Source organism: Sardina pilchardus, chromosome 3 (genome assembly GCF_963854185.1).
Source record: "Sardina pilchardus chromosome 3, fSarPil1.1, whole genome shotgun sequence".
NCBI lineage: Eukaryota > Metazoa > Chordata > Actinopteri > Clupeiformes > Clupeidae > Sardina > Sardina pilchardus.
Window position 1 is genome coordinate 15,013,463 of NC_084996.1, and position 24,176 is coordinate 15,037,638.

Sequence of the window (24,176 nt, forward strand, 5' to 3'; positions counted from 1 at the left end):
GTGCTGTTATTTTTTTCTGCCTAGCGATAAATCAAAAACAACATGATCAACATGAGTCTGAACCTGGGATGACCCCATCCTGAGTCTTGAGCCGGCTTCCATTTTTATTCATTAGTGTGCCCAGCAGTGCAGTTGGCTGCCACCATCACTGAAGGAGCCCGTCCATGGCTGCCTCTGACATCTGTTGGCATGGCGTTGCGCTGAGCTGCGATAGGCAACAGGAGCTGATTTATAGTGTTCTCTGGTTAAGTGGATGTCTTAAGGTAATTATATGCTGGTAGGGGGCTCTTGCTAATTGCACCTTCCCTGATCTGTAATGAAGGCTAAGCAGCATGAACGAATGCGTCCTGCGCTCACAGTCAATAGTAGGGGCGAAAGCAGCTGAGCTTGACCAGTTAGTGTTAGTTTTTGCTCCGGCCTGGGGCCCTGTCGCCTGCTGTTATTTTGCGTCGTCTGCCAAATTTCTCTTGAGTAATTAAGCACGATACCACATATGGTTCGGTGTGATAGTTAGTGGACATAAGGGTCCAGTGGGTTGGAAAGGCTGAGGACCTGCGGTGTGAGCTTCATGTGCTCTCTTTCCTCTTTAAGGTCATACTGATGCACACAACTGTGACACTGACATGATCGTTAAATTTTTGTGACAGCAGGAGCATGGAGCACTGATGAAACGGAGGCCATTGGAAAGCAAGACTGCAGCAGTGACAAAGTGGTGGGATGTAGGGATGCATATATAACACATTTCTTCAAATTGAGAACTAGAGTCTGAAGTGAGATGCAATCAATTATGATTATTTTTATGTTTGAAAATCTAACAAATACTTGAAGTGCAATTATCTGGAAAACAAATGAGTAACAGGTACGATTAAAGAGTTAATTAAATAAATTAAGTGCATTAATGAGGCATAACTATTAGCAATATTTAGACTCTGGGATTAAGTTATTGTTTAAAGAGATGCATCCTAAGGACACAATAAAAAGTAATTAGAGAATGAACAGAGCATACATCATCAGACCACTGGGAACTGGGCTGGCAGAAGTAAGATGGAGGAGCCTGTCTGTCCGTGAAATATGCTCTCTCACACAAACAGTAATTCAAGAGAAAGTCATAGATCCACATTAACAAGAGTTGGAAGGTTAATACTCTCCAACCCAAATATTTTGTTGATCAGATGTACCTGTAGGCCCGAGTCCCAAACAACGAGTGAGTGAATGTCCCATTTGGGATGGGAAATGTTAGAAGTGCCTAAGGGCACCATTGCATGAAGTTAAAGCCTCGAGTTGCGGGAAGGCCCAGTTTTAATGTCCTGGTGGAATTGAAGAGCGTCCTGAAAATAGTGCCATGGGGTACCCCACACTGGCATGCGGTGGAAGTTGCCCAGAACAGAGAGGCTTAATGAGCATCCAGGCTCCACATTCCCAGATCAGCAACGGCAGACTCGAAAGATCAACAGTATAAAAAAAACAGAGGGGAGATCAAGGAGAATTAAGAGGGAGTGGAGAATGAAAAGGCTGCGTGAGCACTCAGTCAGTGAGGAGCAGTTTCCATTGAGTGAGCGGCACAAAAGCAAGATTAGAGAGGATAAAGCCAAGAATGCTGAGAAAGGAATTCACTGGTATTGACAGCCCATTCAAGGGTGTTTGAGGAGAGGGGGAAATTAGGTGCCATACGATCATTTGAGAGATTGAAAGGCTTTCCATTAAGCTATTTGCTAACTTAAGTGAAACTAGGAAAGTCTGAAAGCCAAAAGGTGAAGCAAGATAGGGTCCATAGGTGGTGAATAATACATAACATGTCAGATAATGAGTGTTCCATTTCAAAGGTTTTTTTTTTATTTTATGTATCTTTTGAAGTCTTCATAGCAAACAGTAAGGCTGTTGCATGTTCTTATTATGTAGTAGTATGTTGTTATGTATTATGCTACTAGTTATGAAGTATGCTGATAACACCAGTCATTAATTGATAATTATGCTTAAAATTATATATTAAATAATTTAAGAATATTTTTTGTAAAATTGTCACTTATGGCTACAATTTTACATAGTCATAGTGATTTCCACACCTGCATACTGTACGTATTTAGTCTGGTTTCTTTTAATAGCCCTATTACTCTGATAACATTTTCCTGAAACGGCAGGGTAGCGAGTTTCACAGCTGCACTTAGTTATTTCCCTTATCGATGTGGAGTTGTCCAGCAACATAGGTGGTCCTTTAATCCTGGCGAGTAAAGGACTGTCCAGAGCCACCTCTCGGGTCCCCTTCTCCTATTATTTATTGCGTGACATTTAGCAGGGGTCTGATGACGGCAGCGCTCCACTTTAATTAAAGGTTCAACCTCTTCAGCGGATGACAAATGGATCCGTTTGTGCTCGGCAGAAGAGGAGGAGAGGAGCGGAGCGCCTTTTAGTCTCTCAGCCCTCCTGCTCAGCTTGCGAGCCGGGGACCCAATATTCAAGGTAGAAGAAGAACAGTGACTGAGAGGTCATGGAAGTGCAAGGCCAAAGGATTTGTTAAAATAAGCGGCTTTATCCACTCTCGAGAGATGACTCATGTACCTGGGCTTGATTTTCAGTGAAAAAAAACACATTTCACTTGAATTTCGGTGTCAGAGCTTGGCTGTGGGTTAATGGCATAAAATCCTTTCACAATTTTTACGCTTTAAAATCCCGTACAAATACAGTACCCTTCCGTAAAATTTGACCACTATGCAACCGGGGTGTTCATCTTCTTTCGGAGCTTTGTTTCCTGTCATCTTTAGTATTTACTCCTGGGCTCATAGTTTTCTTTACTTTTTAAGCGTTTTGTTTTTTAAGTTCATGGTGACCTTCTGCTTTGTGCAGATGTGGGATCCACAACTCAGTGGGGTAGCAGGCGAAGGGCTAATGGGCCATCTCACAGCCATTTTACGGCACGCTGGAGAATGTGTCGACTTTGCATGGTTCCCTTCCTCCATTTTTCAAACTTTCTTTGAGTGGTTTGTGACACAGCTTGAAAAAAGGAGGTTGTGGAGGAGATGTAGAGCACACGAACGGAAGAGTAAGCCTGGATGATACAATCACTCTTGTTCGGCTTGAACACCTTTGCAAGCATGTCAGGGAATATGTCAGCCTGCAGGAGGATGAGATATCGAAAACAAGCAAGAGGGCCCATCTGTCCTCTCTATTTTTTCCCCACAGTTTTTAAACTGATAGAGAGTTGTGCTTTGGATGTATAATATGCAGCGCCCACAGCCTCTCCTGCACGGTGTAACCAAGACACCTATTCTGCCTGGTTTTCGTTTTGGTGATGATTTTGATCATCATTTTACACCGATGTGATGATTGACAGCAACCAATGACCCATTTAAGTCTAAATGAAGATCCCTAATGAAGTTCCCTCTAAAAAAAAAAAAAACGGAAACAAAAAGTACAGCGAGAGTTTTTGAACCAAGCTGACTGTGAAGCCACACTCCAGCTCCAGCCAGATGGAGGAATGGATAAAGATGAGAGGAGCAGGTAGCTCCCTGTCTCCTGGGTGGAAGGGGTGGGAGAAGGGAAGGGAGAGAGCCACAGGAACAGCCACAGCCAGGACTCCTAATGATGGTTCCCTGAGCGCACAGGGGAGCTTGTCTGGGCTTTAGGCCTCCACCATCTCCTTCCTCCTCCTCCTCCTCCTCCTCATCCCCTCAGCCCACTGGGATTCCTTTTTGTCCTGCCGTAAACTGTCACGAAGCTAAGACTTTTAATTTTCCCCACACTGCAGACTAATGAGTTTGCACACTAATTATAGGGGGTGACTATCACACCCCGTGGACCCCTCCCCTCGTCGGAACAGGCAAGAAGAGAGGAAAACGCGGGGACATCTTTAATGAGCAGCCTTGATAACCCTTCAGTGAGGAAGACTGTGGTGTCTCTAATGATGCTCGGGGTAATGCCAAGGCTCAGTTGAAAGAGTACAGCAGTGCAGAACTGGTTTTGCTCAGGCCCAGTGTGCACCTCTGTAGTGTGTGGAGAGAGACTCGCAAACACATGCTGAGTGCAGATACAAACACACACGTACAGTACAGAGAACACACCACCACCTCATGGAAAACGTCTACCCATGCATCCCACATCCTTCCCAAAGATTTCCCTCCTTTCCTCGTAGAGCACCTAAAATGATTGTGTGTGAAAATGCATAGTATGGAGAAGAAAAACATTGAAATTGAAATCCTAAATAGAATAGACATAACAACATTTTTTTTTTTAGAAATGCATACATTTAAATTTGCTCACATCCCTACCGCATATCTCATATTCATTGTAGCACACTGAAGTGTTGACGCTATTGTGATTTTGCCTGTTATTTAAAACCCTAATCCACGATTATAATGGGAAGAATCAAACAAGCATACCTGTGAAAGAATTTCCGCAGCAGTACCTGTCACAGCTTAGAGGATTACAGCACTGACATGATCCAGTAAACAGCTCTCTCTGTCAGGGAAGCCCGTGATGGAAGGGGGAGAAAAAAATAATATATATTTTTCTATGTGTTTGGTCACAATATTTTCTTTGCAGACAGTGATGGCTGTTATTTTGCCCGTGGCTCCTGTCAAAACTAACATGGCTTAATTGACTGCAAGCGAATGAGCCGCTGGATTGATCCTGTCAGGCTCCGGAGGAAGTGATGCTGCTCCATCTGTGAAGCGCAATTCAAGCGACAGCAGCAATCTGTTGCTTGGGGATGAGCCAAAGCATTAAAAAAAAGCCCAAAGTCAGAATTACCGAGAGCACCTCAGGCAGCACGTGCATCCTGATCAGCTGTCAGTGGCATACGCAGGCAGACAGACATACACCAATGAGCACACACACACACAAGGCAACACACACAGACATGAATGCATGTAAAGTTACATTTTGTAACATGTTTCGTTACATTGGTAAATATTCTGGATACTTTGGATTACATCAGGATTGTCCTACATTTTATTAGCTGTAGTTATGTCAGACGTTGAGGCTGTAAGACCCATAGCCAATGCTAACCACAACCCCCGATTTTATAGTCAAGATAGACAGATGTATAGGCCGATATGCCAATCTAATGTCCTTCACATAACTTTGTCAAAGAACCTACAACAGCGTGTTTTGTTTTTTCTATACAAGGCCTACATTACTACCCACACTACCCATACACGCAACCTAAACACTGATTTAAGAACAAAGAAACTAACCAATACCAGGGAACACAAAGGGAGTTGCATGCAAAGGGAGTTACATGCCTATTTAGAACATTATCAAGAAAATGTGCCAGCTGGATAGGCCCCATTGGGCTACAACAAATATGAATTGTCCTTAAAGGAGAAATTATATTTTAACTATGTATTTTTTTGTCACACATTACTCTAAATGTGTATACCATTGTTCCCAAACACTGGATATACCAATAGGGTCCAGAAATGTACTACTTTGTATTCATCATGAGACATGTAACATTGGTTGGCACATATATCGTCATCCTGTTTGCTGCCGTTGACCAAAAACAATTTGAAAGATTAATCTGGTCTTAAGTTCCGATATACTGTACATAGAGGTGTTAAATTCTGTTAAAGGTGTTATGGGTAGGGGATGATTTACCAAAGCCTATTTACCAAAAATCACCAACAAAACAACTTTTATAGGCGAGAATTATCACCAACAGAACAGCCTCCGAGAGCACTTCACAGGGGTTATCAATCAGGCGTGTTCCTTCATCGGTGTTTCATTGAATTAGGCCCATGAGTCACAAAACTTCCAGAAGGCTCAGCACTGGTGTCTGGCGTCCCCTCTACACTCATAACGCTCTCTATCAACAACTACTGACAAGTTCTCCGCTCTCTCTTCTTTGTTTCTGTGTCCGTTTATGATTTGATCTTCAACATAACAAGACAACCCGCCACCCCTTGATGCAGGAATCTACAAATACCAACAAATTCTTCTGTCAAGTCTCTTTATTACTGTGGCCGTTTTTGTAGTTATTTTATTGTACAAGTTTTGTGTTGTTTATAGGCTGTGATTATAAAAACATAAATGGTCATTGAATACTTTGCGTTTGTGTGTGGGGCTGCGGGGGTGCTGAGGGGCCTGATCAAGGTCTTTGGTATTAAAATTGTGCCCTCAATGGTGCCTTCCAGGCAGCGCTGCCTTCAAGGCACTACTCCCCTCAGTTTAGGGGTAGGATGAGGGTTGAGGGGGTTAGGGTTAGGAATAGGGTAAAGGTAGTGCCTTTTAGGCTGTGCTGCCTGGAAGGTGCCGTTGGGGGCAAAAACCACCATTGAGCCCTGATCAATTCAAAATGTGTTCCGCTGTCCATGTGGTGTGTAGTCTCTCCAGAACCTTACCATTAAGTGTGAGTTTGGTCCTTGTATGCTTCGGCCACTTGTGTATATGGATCCATGAGCACAGCCCGGGTGTTACAACGTGCAAGCGCACTGTCATCCAAGTTAACTTTCCATCAAAGGCACTTTGGTACGTTTTTTTTTACAGCTTTTTATGGTCTGAAGGTCACATAAATAACTTTAGTTGTCAGTCATAGAACAGGCAATTTCTTTAGAGATTCTTTCTCCTACTGTTTTTCTCATCTTATGTCACAATTCCCCAGTCTGCCAGTACTGCTCTAGCTGGCGCTCTCTTTGTCTCTTTTTTCCCTTTCTCTCCCTTTCTCCCTCTTCGCCTCTCCTCACTCTGTTTCCCTCCTGTTCGGTATTTTCCTCAAAGGGGGAGTGTGTTGGTGGTAGTGCAGCAGCTCCTTCTGGCGTGATTAAATATTTAGAGTGCCGCTGCTTCGGCTGCTGCCGCTGCTGCTGCTGCTGCTGCTTTGGATGGAGAGACGCTGGTCATAATCTACCAGCCAGCTGCTGGAGCACATCTGGGATGTCAGAGCTTGCTGAGGACCGCTACGCGCCTCCCATACACAGGCAGGAGTCAGCACAGAGTCCCAGCTGTCTGCCAGTCAGTGGGTTGGAGCTGGCAGGGAGGCCTCACACTATCATGTCCTCTTGGTTGGTGTGTGTGGGGGGCTTAGACAGATTGATGCCTGGCAGTCTGTCCCAAGCTTTGCCACCAGAGATCATTGGCTTTCGGAGAAAAAAAAAAAACCTAGTCCATAAATGTGTAGGATTTAGAGAATAAAATGGCTACCAGTTAGCCTGACTACCATCTGATGTGTTTGCAGAGCGTCTGGCTGGCATCCAGTCTATTTGCATGTTTAGATAAGGTGAACATATTTGGTTGAAAGACTGTTTTGCATCCCATCAGTAAACACCCTGCCTGATGGTTTACAGCTCTCCTCCTCACGGAAGAAATGCCACTAACGCAGTAATTGGTGGCATATGCTGGACCTGAGAATAAATGCGGAATACTTAATAATACACAGTCACGCAGTCATTAGTCATGCAGTGAGTATCTATGATAGCAAAATTGTTTTTAGCTGATAATCCTGCAGGGCTGTGTGTGGAGAGTGGGGGTTGTTGCAGTGCCTTGTTTGGCTAAAGGGTGGTGGCAGGAGGGGAGGGCTTTGGAGGGGGATGCCTGGCTGGGTTTGAAGGAGATTGAGTGTGAAAAGCCACCCACCTTCTCACCCTTGCTCTTTTCATGGGAGCCAGAGCCAGACAGCGCACCCAGTTGTGCCACGAGGACGAGGACCGGCTGGCCTGAAAATCACTGTTGTGCTCCTCTCTCTCTCTCTCTCTCTCTCTCTCTCTCTCTCTCTCTCTCTCTCTCTCTCTCACTCTCTCTCTCTCTCTCTCTCACTCACTACTGGACTGAGGCGACAGGATATGGATGCGTCTCCTCCTGGCTCTGGCCGCTCCGATGTAGTGATTAATGGCACTGCCTCCCCCCTCCCCCATCTCATTCTGTTGCTGTCAGAGTTAAGTGGGGCGAAGACAATAATAAACAGTCAGTCTTCTGTGAGCCCCCCCCACCCCCACCCACCCTCACCCCCTCCTAACACGATCATTCCAGCAGCCCACATCCCCATCTTCTCCAAACCCACCGATCCCCACCCACCCACCCACACCCCCCATAACACCAGCACCGCCAACTTCCATTGCGAAGCGGAAGAATAGAGATGGAGGCCGATATGGAAGAGGGGAGAGTGAGTAACAGTGAGTAAATGCAAGGGTGAGAGGATGCAGAAGCAAAGGCCAGGAGCGATAGATAGATAGAGAGTGAGTGTGAGTGAGGAGGAGAATGCAGGATGAATGAATAAGGCATGGGGAAGGAAAGGTTTGTGTGTGTTAAAGAGATGGTGAGAAAGGTGCAGAAAATAACCACTCGTGGCAGCTCTGACCTGCTGTTTTATTCACTTGTGGGCTACTGGTTTCTCTCTCTCTTTTATTCTTCCTCTTTCTTTCTTTCTTTCTTCTCTGTCCTCTCTCTCTCTCTTGGCCTTTCACAGCCAAACACCTTTACTACGCCTCACAGCACTCTAGTGAGGGGGCTTAGATTGGGGGGTTACTGAGGTTTCTTGTGGTGGTTACTTAGCATGTTGCCAGAGAGATGGCCCTTTACCTTCCCAGAATTATTGAAAGAAGCCTCCAAATGTGTGTGTGTGTGTGTGTGTGTGTGTGCTTCAGTGCCAGCTCAGAAGGCCGAGAGAGAGTGTGTCTGTCACAGCTCAGTTATTGCAGGTTTGGAGGACCAAAGCTCCAGCAACCAGCCCTGCATGCCACTGACAACAGACCAGCACCACACTTGGTTGCATAAAAAAATGTAAAAACAGTCCCTTTTGTGTCCGCAAGCGTGTGTGTGTGTGTGTGTGTGTCTAACATGTGTGGTCATGTGTGTGTGTGTGTGTGTGTGTGCACTCAACAGTGTAGGTGACCGTGACCTCTTCCCCCACAGTATTCCGTCCCTGCCAATGTTGGGAAACGTCCACAGAGATGATCAGCGGGAGCCGCGTATCACTGGTGACGATAGGGAAAGGAAAATGTCAGAGCCTTGCCTGAGAGGAAGCCAAATCATTTTTGATGGCGTTTGCTAGCGGGGGGCATAATTGGCAGGGAGGACTAGTGTTAAAGAAGCGTGAGCTCTGGGAAATGTTACTAATCCCCCTGTTCACACTCGTTCTATCTGCAGTCCCTAATGGAACCGCATGTGGTAGCTGCTATGCTAAACTAGCTCAATGTGACACAGGGGCATTAATGGGGGGCTATGTGTGGCGCAAGCTAACGGCTGGGCGGCCCCTTCCTCTTGCTCTCCATGAACCTTCTGAACAGCTGCATTAAAATGTGCTTTGTGATCGCAAGCGTGCCGCTCATGATACTGTTTCAGAATGTTGTTGCCATAGTAACCACAGTTACTTCCACATTGTTGTGTGTGGCTGTCACTGAGGCCTTTATAAAAAAAGAATGCGTGCTTTGATAAATTCGCCGAGCAGCCTCTGACACTCATCAACATGTCCTGCGAGGCAGGCCGGATCAGGTTAGGGGATTATGCTGCGTTGTAATGGTGGGGACAGAGCATAAATCGACAGCAATATAATTAGCCTAACTCCCTACATCCGGCTGCACTCAAGTGGAACTAAAACCTCATTGACTTTGGATGATGTTTTTTTTTCTCAGTGTATTATTAGATGGTTATTTTTGGCTCATCACACTTCTTTTTTCCCCCCCTCAACATCCTCACTTCTCCTCCTCCCTTGTCAAACTTTGTGTCCAAGATCACCAACCGTGGAAAACTTGAGCATGGGGGACCAAGTGTGCCAGGGGAAGCGAGCCACTGGCTTGTCATCTCCTTCTCAGGATGTCTGGACTGCGGGACGAAATAGCACTTCAATCAGTTGAGAAAATGTTGAGAAAACGTCGGAAGAGTGGAATCTGATAAGACAAGGAAAGGCCTGGACATTTCAACAAACATACAGACAAATCAGACAAAAAGTGTCCGTTAAAGAGGAACTATGCAGGATTGGCGATTTCATCTCTGGTTTCGGTTTCGTTTTTTGTTTTCGCTCGTTTTATGCTTGCATATTTCTCTGCAGAGCTTCCCCGACAGCTTTAGCGTGTATATTTATACATATATAGGCTATATATAAATATATAAATTGCAAGCGTGGTTCTTCTTGTTCCTTACGCGTCTCAGACTTCCAGATGTAAACAAGGAGCGATCGTCTCCTGCAGAAACGGCAAGGTTGCAATAGTGGATAGGGACACTGGGGGCGGGAGGAAATATTACTGTTTTCGATGAAACTGGTCAGTCAAGCAAAACAACGATTTCTGAGCGATTTTATGACTATAAAAAAGTTGCATAGGGTCTCTTTAAGGCCCCACCATATTGCACAAGGCGAGTGCTACGCTCACCGCTAGGTTACGCTTGGTTGAGGTACAGTAAACTAGAGATTTTTTGGTTGCCACTGGGCTCGGCTCAAAAGACCTACAGTATGATTTACAGCACGCCACGGTCAAAGTTCAACATATTTCAACTTTGACCACGACACGTGCAAGAGTGCAAAATGGTGCTTGCGCTGCGCTTTGCTGAGCACAGCAGCAGACCAGTTCTTGCGTGCGCAAGCCATTGAAAGTAATGGGTTTCATGCTGCATGCTGTGTGATGGGGCCTTTATGGGTGCCTCTCATTTGGTGTTTTATATACCCTCCCTTCCTTCCTCGATCCTCGTCCTCACTGATCTAGCTGAAGAATGATGGGGCGGCAACAATGGGATAGTCTATCCAGTTCTAGTTATAGATCAGTGGAAACGCCCCTCGAAGATCGAGCATCGAGGAGAGATGATGAGAGGCACCTATCTGTCGTTCCCGGCCTTGCGTATGTGAATGTGACGTCAAAATAACGTTGATCCAGCTCGCATACACCGATTTCAGCCCTGCGCTGACAGGTCGTGCACTGCTTATTTTTTCAGATCGCCACCACGTGGCCATACCATGCCATTACACCACTAAGCGAAACACATAAACGGCTCCGGAATCCCGACGGTGATACGGATCAATCCCAATTTCATCGAAATCCATCTATCACTTTTTGAGTTATCTGTCTATCAAACAGACAGACAAACAAACAGACAAGCATACCCGATGAAAACATAACCTCCTTGGCGGAGTAATAAACTTGCAAGGTGTACTAACACATACAGCGTGAATAAAAGTACTACAAATATTAAAATGAAGATAAATTATTTTAAATTAGAGGGTAAGTGGTTTGTGGTACAATTGGAACTGGTTTGCGGTTTGATCATTGTTTGACTAGTCAGTTTAAGAAGATTAATAAGAAGAAGAAAGTTATGAGTTGCAGTGCAGGGGAATGGCTGTAACTTGTTTTAAATTAAATTAAATTGTATCATGAAGTTTGAATAGTTTGTTGGGGAAGTAAGCTATACAAAGTTACCATCGAGAGCTACAGCAGGAGAATGGCATGTAGCCTAGTCTAAACAGTGAAGTTTTAGTCAGCTGGACCAGTTAATGAAGTTACCAGGGAGAGTTGCAGCACGGAGGAATTAAGAGAAAGGAACTAGGAGGAACGTGGCTGATCCAGCAAACAGGTAGCCTAATTTATTTTTCAAACATTGCTACTCTAATGCTCAGACCTTTCTTGGCATTGTTAGCTGTTTCTCTTGTTTACGATGTTTGCCTCTTTGACGGTGTGCAGATACGGTGATGATCGACTCGTAAGCCTACACCTTGAAGACAGCAACTACTTGCGAGCGCAAGTGTAAGTGCATAGTTACAGTATAGCGCTAAGATGACACTGTTGGCGTGAGGGGTGGCTTCATTAAAATCTCACGTCAAGTCTGAAATTATGCTCAGAAGTTTTTGAGTCGGTATGCCTATGTGGTGCAGGCTGCAGCATAGTAAGTAAATTTGGCCGAGAATTACAAAGTTGGAGTCATCGATCATATTGGATCAAAGACTGCACATATATAATAGCCTTTCCTAATGTAACCCAAATGCTGGCGCGTTTTATGGCCACCATATGGACAGAATCACTAGATAGAAATAAGTTTAACAGTTGATTAAGTGAATCATCGTTTTCCTGCGCACTTAAGAGTGGACATTATTAAAGCGTTTGTGCTTTTCACGGACAAAATGCATTATCTCTTTTTTTTTGATAACACATGTTCTGTCTGTGATGTATCGGGCTCTATGTGGGCGATAAGAATAGGTGTGAAGGTGTAAGGTGTTTTTGCTTGGCGCATTGGTGCTTGGTCATTATACAGTACATAATTAATTTTTTATTAACTATTGACTGACAAGGGGTTACCATCGACAACATAGCCAGAAAAAAGCAACACTTACCCCAATAATGTTTGGATGACTGTATAAACATCCTAAGGATTTCATTCTGCAGAGGTGCTGCTTACATCTTGTGGCAGTGCAGCTGCTTTACATGTGCGCCTTTCGCTAAATACCAGATTTGTTTTGGTCAGTACTTATTTTTAGAGGGTGTAAGATAGGGTTTTTTGGATCATGTGCCAGACCACACCTTCTGTTGCTAACTACCACACCCATGTGCATAATGTTTAATAGAAGAGGAGTGCATGGCGGCAAAATATCAACACTTGAGTGTAAGTTAAGAATACGTTTTGCGTTGTGCTTTGCACCACCTTGCACCTGGTGCACTTAAAACCCAGTTTTCCCAGACTGGATGGATGGATGAACAGAGTATTTCACCTTTTCCTCTGATGCTCTGATAGAAATTCTCTTTCAGTTGAGTTCACTCAACGTTAACCAATGGGGAGGTCATCTCAGATGATGTCACTGATCAAAACCTACTGTATCTCTAGTCACCTGTTGAGGGGAATATCTTTGCATGCCTTATCCTATATAAGGTACTGTAGTGTCTGCAACATATTCTTCCTCTTTCCATTCTTCAGTGCCTCAAGGCTCGAGCATCTTGAACCTGCAAAGAATTGTCTCCGATCCCACACGCTTGCTACAAGCTCAAGATCACTGAACAGGATCACAGGGTGGCAATCTGTTCCAAAGACTTAAGTATTTCACAGATGCAGCCTTATACACATAGGGTAAGCCATGCAAAAATATTTACCAAGGTGGATGATTGGAAATAGGTTCAGACGTCATCAGTGATGAACTTCCCATTGGTAGACATCTTGTGTTCTCCATAAGAAAACCAAGGTTATATGCATAACCATACAGTAGTAAACATTGGTCTGACAAACGCATGCTCAGATGCTATTTTGCAAGCCCATTCACAACCCGATAATTAGGCTGGGAAATGGAATGGCCCATTTTTGTAGATATCTAGCACCCCCTCATGCTTATCTAGCACCCACATGAATTATTAAGTGAGCGTTATGCTGATTGGCTGCCTTGAAGCCAAAGACCACTCACAGCAGGAACAACTTCCACCTGAATCTCCAACACAAAGCAGAAATGTAATGTGTGAAGATGAATCAGAGAGATGGTTTGCATCTCAGTCTGTGATTGTGCCACACTCTGCCTTTTTTTTTTTAGATTCGCCTGTTTTCAGTGGCCATTTTGAAGTTCGAGACTTGCTAACGAGGGAGGAGATAACCATGTTTTTGGTTAACGGAAGCTTTGTGGCCATACAGTACACTGACCTCTTCTCATTCAACAAAGCAGAGCTGAAAACTGTGTTCCACTCCATGTGTGCTTTAATGGCACTTTTCTGGCTGCCAAAACAAATTGGTTCAACTGGACTTTAGATGTCAGAGTGGCTATATCTCGAGGTCAGAAAATGTTCCTTTCATGGACGTAGCATGCACCTTCATGCCGTAAATTCTAGGGGGCAAGGCCTCCAAACAGAGAATATAAAGGGGTGTGACATTTAAATGATGCTTGTTTTCAGCCACCACATTTATCAACAGCTGGTCAGTCTTATGCTGGGATTGGTGTGATACGAAGGTTCCATGAATCACACGTGAGCCCTGCTACAAAATGATTCCCGTGCTCAGGTCTGCGGTGGTTCCTGCGTTTGATTAATAAATGAGGGCCAGCAAGAGGAGAGAGAGAAGTCAACAGGAGAAAGAGAATATTTTGCTAGACAGAGAGAGAGGGCAAGGACAGTATTAGGTGTCTTTACTGTAGGTCCTTTCAAGCCTCATCCTTGTGTGTGTGTGTGTGTGTGTGTGTGTCGGTGTGTATGTGTGCATGTGCGTGTGCGTGTGTGTGTGTGTGCGTGTGTGTGTGTGTGTCGGTGTGTGTGTATCGGTGTGTGTGTCGGTGTGTGTGTGTGTGTGTGTGTGTGTGTGTGTGTGTGTGTGTGTGTGTGTGTGTGTGTGTGTGTGTGCGCGCGCGCGCACATCTTATCTCTTGCTCCGCTCCTAGTTGTCTTCACATCAGAGAGAGACGGGAGTTCTCCCGCAGCACAGTCCCCCCCCCCACCCACCTCCCCACCTCCCCACCTCATCAACTCCCACTCCCACATCTCTGCCTTCCCAAACATGCCTCTCTTTAGAATGCAGCCCCTGCTCTCCCAGACTGAGAGAGGGAGAAGTTGTTAAGCTAATTAATGTGCAGGGGAGTAGTGGGCCCGGCAGATGTGCATCAAGGCAGTCACTATTGAGTGCAGGGATAATGGTGTGTGTGTGTGTCTGTCTGTGTGTGTGTGTGTGTGTGTGTGTGTGTGTGTGTGTGTGTGTCTGTGAGAGATTGTGTTTGTGTATATCTTAGGACAGGGGTACAGGTTTGTGTGTGTGTGTGTGTGTGTGTGTGTGTGTGTGTGTGTGTGTGTGTGTGTGTGTGTGTGTGTGTGTGTGTGTGTGTGTGTGTGTGTGTGTGTGTGTGCGTGCGTGTGTGCGTGTAAGGGTGGGAGTCAGCTCTTACCTTAGAGTGCATGCTAATCAGAATGGGGTCTGCTGCTGAGGAGAAGGAATTAACGGGATAGGGAAGCTTGCCTGTAGCCTGTGAACGAGGTCGGCAAGGTGATGAAGGGCACAAAAATCAGCAGTTTCTCTTAGTGAGAGCGAGAGAGAGAGAGAGAGACCCCCCAGGGACCAACTCAGATCTCTCCAAAAGAGAGTTTGTGGTGTTGATGGTTAGTCCTTGATTTTTTTTTTTTTCGTGGTTTCTTATCTGCATTTGAAAGCGCTGATGATGCTGCGTGTCAGTTCAGGTCTGCGTATGTGGAGGGAGGCCTTAATTGTTACCAGGTTATGATAAGAGCACTCGCCCGTGTTGACTGATCAAGGCCAGAGATGGCCATTGTGAGGGAGGCCATTTACATTAAGAGCAGGGTGATGAATTGCCCTTGTGATGGGAGTCTGCAGGGCTCCTGCTGACAAAGCCACTCTGGTGCTTCTAGTTTCAGAAGATGCGGCGCTGAAGAAAAATGGCCACCGGCGCTGAGAGCATGCATGGGGTGCCACATGCAAACATCACAGCTCATGATAAATGCATTCTGTACACCTCATTTCAACATTGATGGAGTGAAAAGGAACACATTTGTTTGATAAAGTGTTTTTTTGTTCCCCCTCCTCCCTCTCTGGTTTTGAAGTGCGTTGACCAATATTAACAAGGCATAGCTTTTCTGCTGGCTCCAGCACTGGGAACAGGCGTGCCGTCACCCACTTTCTTCCGCTGTTCTCCTCTCCTTTTTTTTTTTTGCAGAGGAAGGAAGTAATGAACCAAAAACATCCAATCTACTTTCCTGTGAGTGCTAACAGCCCAGCGCTGGCCTCTTTCTCTCTCGTTCCCTCTCCATTTTTAATTAGCTCCCCTCGACAAAGACAGTTTGGTCTTATTTCTCCTTAATTGTGATTATTTACACAATAAAGGTTTATGGCTATTTATAGATCCCCTTCCCCCCCCACGCCTCCACCCCCAGATCGCAGTGTTGGGTGCTAATAAGGAGAAGGAAATGATTTCCAGCGTTTCATCATTATCTCTTCCTTCAAGTGGTGTCTTCCTTTTAATATGCTAATGCCTGTGTAGATATAATCGCCTAATAATTGTACAACACTTCAAGTGCGACACATTCTCCCCCTTTTTTTTGCATCTCCTCTCTGAATAAAGAAATCACAGGCCAGGGATAACTGGGCCTGCATGTGTGTCGAGGATAAGTTTGTGCCATGCTGAAGTGTGCAGTTACATACATTAGGAATGTATGTTCCGCTGGTGAAAGATCTTCTGAAATGTTCATCACGTCTCAAGGCAGACTTTGCCAACACGAGAGAGCCATAGTAGTGGAATGCTGTACGTGTCTCTTCCTTTTAATTAAGTCTCCTTTAAGCTCTCTAAAGTGGGGTCTGTATCATTGATTGCAATTCTATACAGTGTGTTTTGTACAATGACCCCTAAAAAAGTGTGTGGGGTGGGGGAATGTTGCAGCAGGAAGTAGTGAGCGCTTTGCTTTTTTCCCCTCCTTTTCCCCTCCCTCCTCTGTTATTTCCCTGCAGAGGTTAAGAAGGAATGGGGGAAAGGATGAGTGATCAACTCAGCCTTTATTCTCTATATTTGTACGTGCTCTCCTGGAGGATTTTGGATGTTATTGAAAAGCGCTGGCTGGGTGACAGTTCTGAAATGTCTTTCTGATGCCTATCAGCTGGGTTCCATCCATTTTCATGGGCCATCTCAGGCTCTTACCGAAGATGGCACCGGTTCTGTGTCTCCCTCTCTCTCTCTCTTTATCTTTTTTCTGTATCTACCTCCTTCTCCTCTCTATCTGCCACTCTGTCTTTTAGACTCTTTTTCTCTCTCAGGTTGAGTGTGTGTTATGGGAAAGCCCGTCTCGTGGTGTAGCCGAATGTGAGCCACCGTGGAGAGAGAGACCGAGTTGTTTGTCGGGTGTCCAAGAGGAGTTTGGGGAGATAAAATGTCTTGCGCTACTCACCACAATGTAAACGATTCCAGAGGTGGAGGAAAGGTGAGAATCTGAGGGGACATCAGGGAAGAGACAAACAGGGCAGGAGGAGGGAATACTGTATGTACGATTAGGAAAGGAGACACACAGAAAGAACAGATAGAGGAAAAGCGCGCAACCAGAGGACAGTCACAAGTGCTCAGACAGGTTCAAGAAGAAAAACACACAACGCTAGGAGACCAAAGAAAGGGATTGAATGGATGAATGGAGAGAGAGAGAGAGAGAGAGAGAGAAAGGGAGAGAGAGAGGGAAAGGGAGAGAGAGATGGAGAGAGGGAGAGGGGATGAGTAAAAGCGTGATTACTTTGCGCTGGGCACCGATCGCAGTGGCATAGTGCAGAACGGGTGCTGGATTGGGCCTCGCGTGAGCTGATGAATGTTCAGCAACAGCTCGCCTCCTGGTGGCATCTCTTTTGGCCGAGTGTCCCTTAACGATTCCTTGGCGTTGCCGAGTGAGGAATAATGGATGTGTGATGGGGAAGGACAGCTTGCAGAGTGCTGTCATTAATGTTGTAATTCACTTTTAGTGTTTCTACTATTTCGCTGCAACAGGAGGCGCAGATGTCACCTGAATCTGCTCTTTCTAGCAGCCAGAGTGCACCCTGGCTTCACCAGCTGTCTACTAGTGCTCCCTGCCAGCTCTCGCTCTCTCTCTCCCTGTGTGTGTGTGTGTGTGTGTGTGTGTGTGTGTGTGTGTGTGTAAGGTAATGTAATGCACTTGTGTATATTGATGAGCATGCACTTATGCTTCTTTGTGTGCAGCACTTGAGTATTGATATACTCAATAATGTTTAACTTAGATGATTTAATCAGAACTGGCTTGGTAAGAGTTAAAAACATTCAGTATCACAGATGATGGTAGCTGAGCTGTCAACAGTCTCTGAAATAAAATCTATGAAAATATGTTCAATATGTCATGCTCTAGGCAGGAACATATTGATTGTATAATCAATTTAATCTAACTAGTTCTCTTTCGTAGAAATTGTTAACCTCAGCGATGTGAGTCTTCCCGTGGCCCTAGTGTCTAACGCTTTTTACAGAGCAGCTCGGGATTGTAACACAGATCAAAACTGCTGGGGAAAAGGATGAACGAGGCAAGAAGAGGAATGATTATATATAAGTGAGGCGAAAAGAATAAGTGAAATGGCTGGCTGGTTTCATAAGTGAAGCTCAAAATGAAAAAGTTCATTATATGCCTGTCAAGGTGAGAGGAGCTTTCTCACCCTAGCTCCCCTTAAAATGCAGCCGGCTGCTTTACTGAAAAGCCCAGTAGACGGGATTTGTGCTCTCTTTTCCCCCCACTCTCTTTCCCCCCGCTAACCTGAAAGCGAGTAGAGGGATAGAGATAGAAAAGAAATATTGAACGAGTGGAAAAACACAGAGATTGGCAGAACAAAAACAGAAGGACAAGGGCAGCTGTGTTAATGGTGGCACTCTGTAAAATGACCCTGATCTCTTTCTTTGTGCGTCGTCTCCCTCCCTCTCCAGCCCTTCAGAAAGCTCCTCATGTTTTGCCCCTGTCAGCAGCGTCGGTGTCTGGCCCCCACTGCAGCCACTGACCTCCAGCTCCAGACATGGCACACACCACAGCCGCGCTCCGAACCCCGGCCTCGTCTCTTTCACATGCTCCCTTTTGTGCACGCCATGTGCTCTTTGGCCCTAAACATGGCACAGCTACACGACCGACGCGGCTTGGTCTCGTCGAGACCGCATATCAATGAACATGCATTGCTGCCCCGATATCTGTTGTTGCCTTTGTTGGCTGCATAAATACATACACACGCCTCATTTAAGTCTAAATGTTGCCACTGCTCAAGACCAGCAGCAACACAGCGCAGGATCATTAGGATCATTTGTCAAGGATTTCATGTGACCCTTTGGGCCCCGTCACAGGGCCTGGCTGGCCCTAAAGTCATGCAGACCAATGTGTGTCTGCTTTCAGCCTCCATGTGGGTAGATCATTCCTACAATGGGCTGCATGGCTTTAAAGGATAAATATATGCTGCCTTTTTTGCCCATGGGGTTGCAAAGCACTGTCTGTTCTCCAGAGACTGACAAGATTCCATAGGGTCAAGAATACTGGCCAGAGATTGAGGCGCCGACTAACTTGTGTTGCTCATGTGCGGAACGCTTGCAAAGCTCTGAATCGAAGCCGAGCTTTGAATCGAATCCAGGCATATCGACACATCAAGTCCCATGCCTGGGCAAGAGAAGAGTATTGTCAACGCAACCCTGCACATTGCCATTTCCACTCGAGCATGCTCAGCAGCTTTTCTTCTTTGTGTTGCAGATTGGAGGCGCGGGCGATGGTGAAGATTGAGTTTGGCTTCCAGCGACGCTGAGAAAGTGCCTGTGAGCCCCGGCGAGCAGCCAGCCGTTGCGAAGGGGAAGATCGAGCTCGGAGCCGAGTGGCGCGTGTGACAGGTAAGGCCGGACACAAACGAGATCGCAAAAATGTGTGCCTGCACACAGCGAGGAGAGCTTGCCACACATCGTTTTTATTGAGCTCTGTGCTTGACACTTTCTCAGTGCTTTTTCTCCGCGCTGCTGTACTGTGTTTACTATCCACTGGGAAATGTGCTTTGTGTGGTGTTTTTTTTTTTTTATTATTATTTTTTTATAATTTTTTTTCTTTTCTTTTTTTAAATTTTGAATGTTATTTTCATTATTTGATGTGTATAATCAAACCTCATTTAGAAGCCCTGACCTGCGAGGACATGAGTAGTCACCAGTTTAATTAAGTAACTGTAAATTACAATTAAATACCTTTGTGTAAATGGAGGTGCTCACAACATTGACACATTCAAGATACACACACACACACACACATAGAAATACACACACTCATAGAAGCAAATGCATGCACACGTTAATGCACAAACACAAACACACACACACACACACACACACACACGCACCAACATATTATATAATGTTTCACATTGTGTCAATGAAGTGTCATGAGGTGCCTGCACCGCTGTGATATTTGCAAAGCGGGGTGGATTGCGGGTTGCGTGGCTCTGGTATGTGGCATTAGGTAGTGTTTGTTTGTTGGCCGGAGTGCGTGGAGGCGCTTTGAAAAGACACAGCACACGGCGCTGCTGTGTGGGATGAATCAGCAGGATTTAGCCGAGAAAGAAGGGAGGAGACATTAATGAAATAATGAAAGTGCCAACGCTCCAGGGCTTTTCTTAAAGAGGGGTGTATGTATGAAGAAGGATAGTCCAAAACTCCACAAGCTACTGCCGTCTTAACGAGAGACAAACAAACAATAAATTTGTTATTTCATTTTGCCCATTTCCACATTATTCTCTCCCCACCCTTCTCTCAAAATCATGATGTTTACACAGTGGTCCTGCGTACAAACACATACAGTACACACACACGCACACACATACACACACACACACGCATGCATGCAGGCACGCACGCACGCACGCACGCACGCATGCACACAGACACACACACTCGGAACAAACAGCAAGTGTAATGCCGTTTCCCTGGGTGTCACTCTGGGATTGAATGCTGCTCTTGGGAAGAGGCTGCCCTGAGCGGATTACCTGGCACAGTGGGAGCGGGGAGTGTGTGGGGGAGTGGATACAGCAGGTGCCCATTGAGAAGCGGCCAACAAAGACCGACACAAGGTTTGCTGAGGATAATGTTGCCTCGCGGCATTTTGAAAAAGAAAAAAAAAAACAAAAAAAAAACACTGGAGTGGTGTTTGTTGAATGCTAGCAAGTTTGATAACTAAACATTCTCTGCTTTCTCACATACGATTTATGTTAGGCTCATTTTCAGTCAGTCAGTCAGTGAGTTTGCTTGCCAGTCTATTTACCTCTCTGTATCTCTTTATTTCTCTCTCTCTCTCTCTCTCTCTCTCTCTCTCCCTCTCATGCACACACAGACACACATGCATACACACACACACACACACACACACACACACACACACACACACACACACACACACACACACCACGTTGAGCCATTTATCTCACTATCTATTAATGGCCCAGATCTCCTCCACAGCCTTAGGGTGGTGTTTTCCTCCTGGTCCCTTTTGGCTCCAACCAACCCCCCCCCCCCCCCCCCACCCATCCACCCCAACCCCAACCCACCCCACCCTACCCCTCCACCCACCCACTCTCTTCCCCTCTTCCTCCCTTCCTCCATCCTCTCCCTGAGCTCCCCACTCTCATTTAGTGCCTTGCAGCAGGGACCCCGCCAGCACCGCCGCCACCGCCACCGCTCCAGGACAAATTGGCGGCGAGCGGTTCATTTACTCGCAGCCGTCATGAATGGAGTGCGGCGTGACTGTGTAAACAAGCGCAAAGGCTCCCCAAGGGCATCCCTGCATAAATAATGATGGAAGGGGGGGGAGAGGGTCGGCCATTTGTAGCGCACTCTCCGCCAGGCACACACGGGTCAACTAGTCCCCTCTGCGGGGGGAAAGGCAGCAGACAGCCCCGCATGCAGGCACTTCTAATGGAACCTAATGAGAGCGAGAGACAGGGGTGTTGGCTTGTGTCCTATTACCTGTAAACATGACCGATGTTAAGGTTGCCGTTGGTTCCCAGAGTGGGTTGTGATTGCGGCCAGAGTGTGTGTTTTATTATTTTTGGGGGCGAGGGATTAATGTCATGGATGCTGACATTGTTTTGCCCTTTGTCTCGGGATAGCGTACTGTTGACAGTCAACTGCTGCCATTTGTTGACATCTAATGACGGCCATGCTGAACCAGCAGCATTGAGCTCTGAGTGAGGACTGGGCTCGACTGCAGGCCCTTTGGCCCCTCAGCTGTGTATAGCGTCCGCTCTGCTCCACCTGAGACCCATCTCTCAGCTATAATGGCCATACCTATTGAGGATAAACCTCCCCCGTGCTTAAACCCTGCTTACATTCTGGAGCACAATAATGATGCGAGTTCATTTCAACACTGTGGGTGGGTTTACAGCCAGAGAGGGAAGGCATGAAGCACTGTGAGGAGGATGATATGACAAGGAGAAAGACAAGAGAGTGCGCGGGAGATGGAGAGAGAGAGAGAGAGAGGGTGAGAGAGAGAGGGAGGAAGAGGGAGAAAGGAAATGAGTAGGAAGACAAAGAAACACCCACTCCCCATTAGCTTAAGTATCAAGTGTATCCATCATCCTATAACATAATGTGCAGAGCTTGTGGGGGCTAAGCTCGGGTGTGCGGGGGGTGGGTGGTGAGCTATAACACTGAAGAACAGGATGGATACGCAAAAGGAAAGGGAAAAAAAGAGAGAAAAAAAAGAAATGTCTTTGCATTCTCTCCGCCATCTGTTCTCTGCACAGGAGAGTGGTGCGCAGCTCTACTTTCTGTTTCTCCCTCCGCCGCCACGGCGACCACCATTCCGCCGTTGCTCAGAAACCAAACAGTTCAACTTAATGACATGCCTCAGTGCCAACCCTGCAGCTTTTTCATTTTTTTTTTCTAATTTTTCATCATTTCTCTCCCTTTCCTTTTTTTCCTGTCTTTAATTTCCCCTTCCCCTCCCTCCCATTTTCTCTCCTCCCTCCCTCCCTCACTCCCTCCCTCCTCTCCTTCGCCTCCCCTCCTTCCTTCCTTCCTTCTTCCCCCGGAGTTTGCATATCTAAATCCAGTTTTTGATAGCATATGCGAAAATACAATGTGACATAATACAATTTGAACTGGGTGTGAGAAATGGGATTATCTCCGGCGTGATTGTCAGTGCCGTGTTACAGTAATCACTTTCTTCCAGGAGCGAGGGAGGGAGACGTGACTTGCCGACGACTTGACCTGCTGTCATTATCTATTCTGTCTGCCGGGCGTTTATACAACCTCGCAGTCGCGTTGTGTTTTCCCCCTTCCTTCCCGGGGCATCCGAAAATGAATGAATAAACAAATATATAAATAAAAAGGGGGAGGAAGTAAATGAAGAAATTAGAAAATGAGAAAGAGAGAGAGAGAGAGAGAGAGAGAGAGAGAGAGAGAGAGAGAGAGAGAGAGAGAGAGAGACAGAGAGAGAGAGAGAGAGAAAGGGAGATGAAGAAGAAAAAAAGAAAAGAAAAATGAATAATCCCTTAGCAAATTGGAACATGGAGCAAATCCCCTGACAGTCCCCTCGTTTCTCTTTCCCTAGCCGCCCTCTTCCTGGGGGCTCCGGCTGGCTGTGGTAGTGTGGTAGGAGAATGGCAGATGCAGCTTCCCCGATGCATAGCGATGCGTAGCATTCCCAGCGCACCCCTGAGGCCCTCTTATACAAAGCGCTTAAAAGGCACACGCGGGCCCTGATACATAATGTAAACACGTAATGAGGAGGCACACACGTAGACACGCTGCGAGCACCGAACGACCACCTCCGATGATTCTAATGAAGCATTCCCAGTCACGCTTTAAAAAGGGTGAGACAAGCAACCTCTACCCCATGCGCGTTGCGCCACTGCTTTCGATTGCCTGTGGTGGTCCACGGGCTAAAAAAGAGAGGATATTGTTGGTATGCTTAAGGTGCAGACCAGAAAAAGGCAGACTCTGCTGAGGAGACTTGTGGAGTATGGAGACAGAGTTTGCCCGAGGATATTTGTGGAATTGGAATTAAACAATGCTCTGTGGAAAATTCAGCACCACCGGCTCAAAGCACATATTCAACAGAGTTGTTGTGTAGACTTGAACAATGATTGAACTTTCTCCCGAATGCACGTCACTGCCTAAATATTCTCTTCAGACACAAGATGAACATGATCACCTTTAAAAAAAAATCACATTCTCACTATTATATTATCAAATAATTTTGGAATATTCGAGAATGTTTGCAGACGCCTTCTTATAGGTTAAATAGTCTTGTACAGTACAGGACATCCATGGCTTTATTGGCATGCAGTATGTACTGTACGTTGATCCATAGTAACCCCCCCTCCTCTCCTCCTCCCATCTCATGTTCTCTATGTTATTACTGTGGATACAGTATACGCAACATACCCGCGGTGCTGTGGAGCTCAGCACCTGGTTACTGTGAAACAGAGCCCACATGATTGACAAGTGCTCTGGTTGGAGGTGCCTGTACAGCTACTTTGGCCTTTTATCACTCTGACTCTCAGAACCAAGCAAGAAGAATGAAGTGTCCTTCGAAGTCTCTGACAATCCTTCAGCTGATCCTGTCTAACTCTAGTCAGAGTCAGATATCACGAATCATTTCCCTCACACCAGGAAACAAGAGAGTGTGCGTGTGTGTATGTGTGTGTGCGTGTGTGTGTGCGTGCGTACGTGCGTGCGTGTGTGTGTGCGTGTGTGTGTGTACAGTTGTATTTTTGAGTACCATCAGCAGTGCAGGGAGGCATGAGGTGCTCACTGAACCCTCATCTTTGCCAAAAGCCGGCACGTGGCCAGCTATACATCATGTGCGAGTCGC

At 46.0% G+C, this 24,176-nt stretch overlaps 1 protein-coding gene across 2 annotated transcripts in view; it reads left to right on the forward strand.

Annotated features, from left to right (window-relative positions):
- The window catches only part of rbfox3a (RNA binding fox-1 homolog 3a), a 354,038-nt gene that overhangs the window by 45,138 nt on the left and 284,724 nt on the right, over nucleotides 1-24,176 (forward strand). For both annotated transcript variants that reach the window (XM_062532057.1, XM_062532056.1), the window contains exon 3: nucleotides 19,077-19,210. The gene's annotated coding sequence lies outside the window, so the exon portion shown is untranslated. The remainder of the gene's footprint in view (nucleotides 1-19,076; nucleotides 19,211-24,176) is intronic.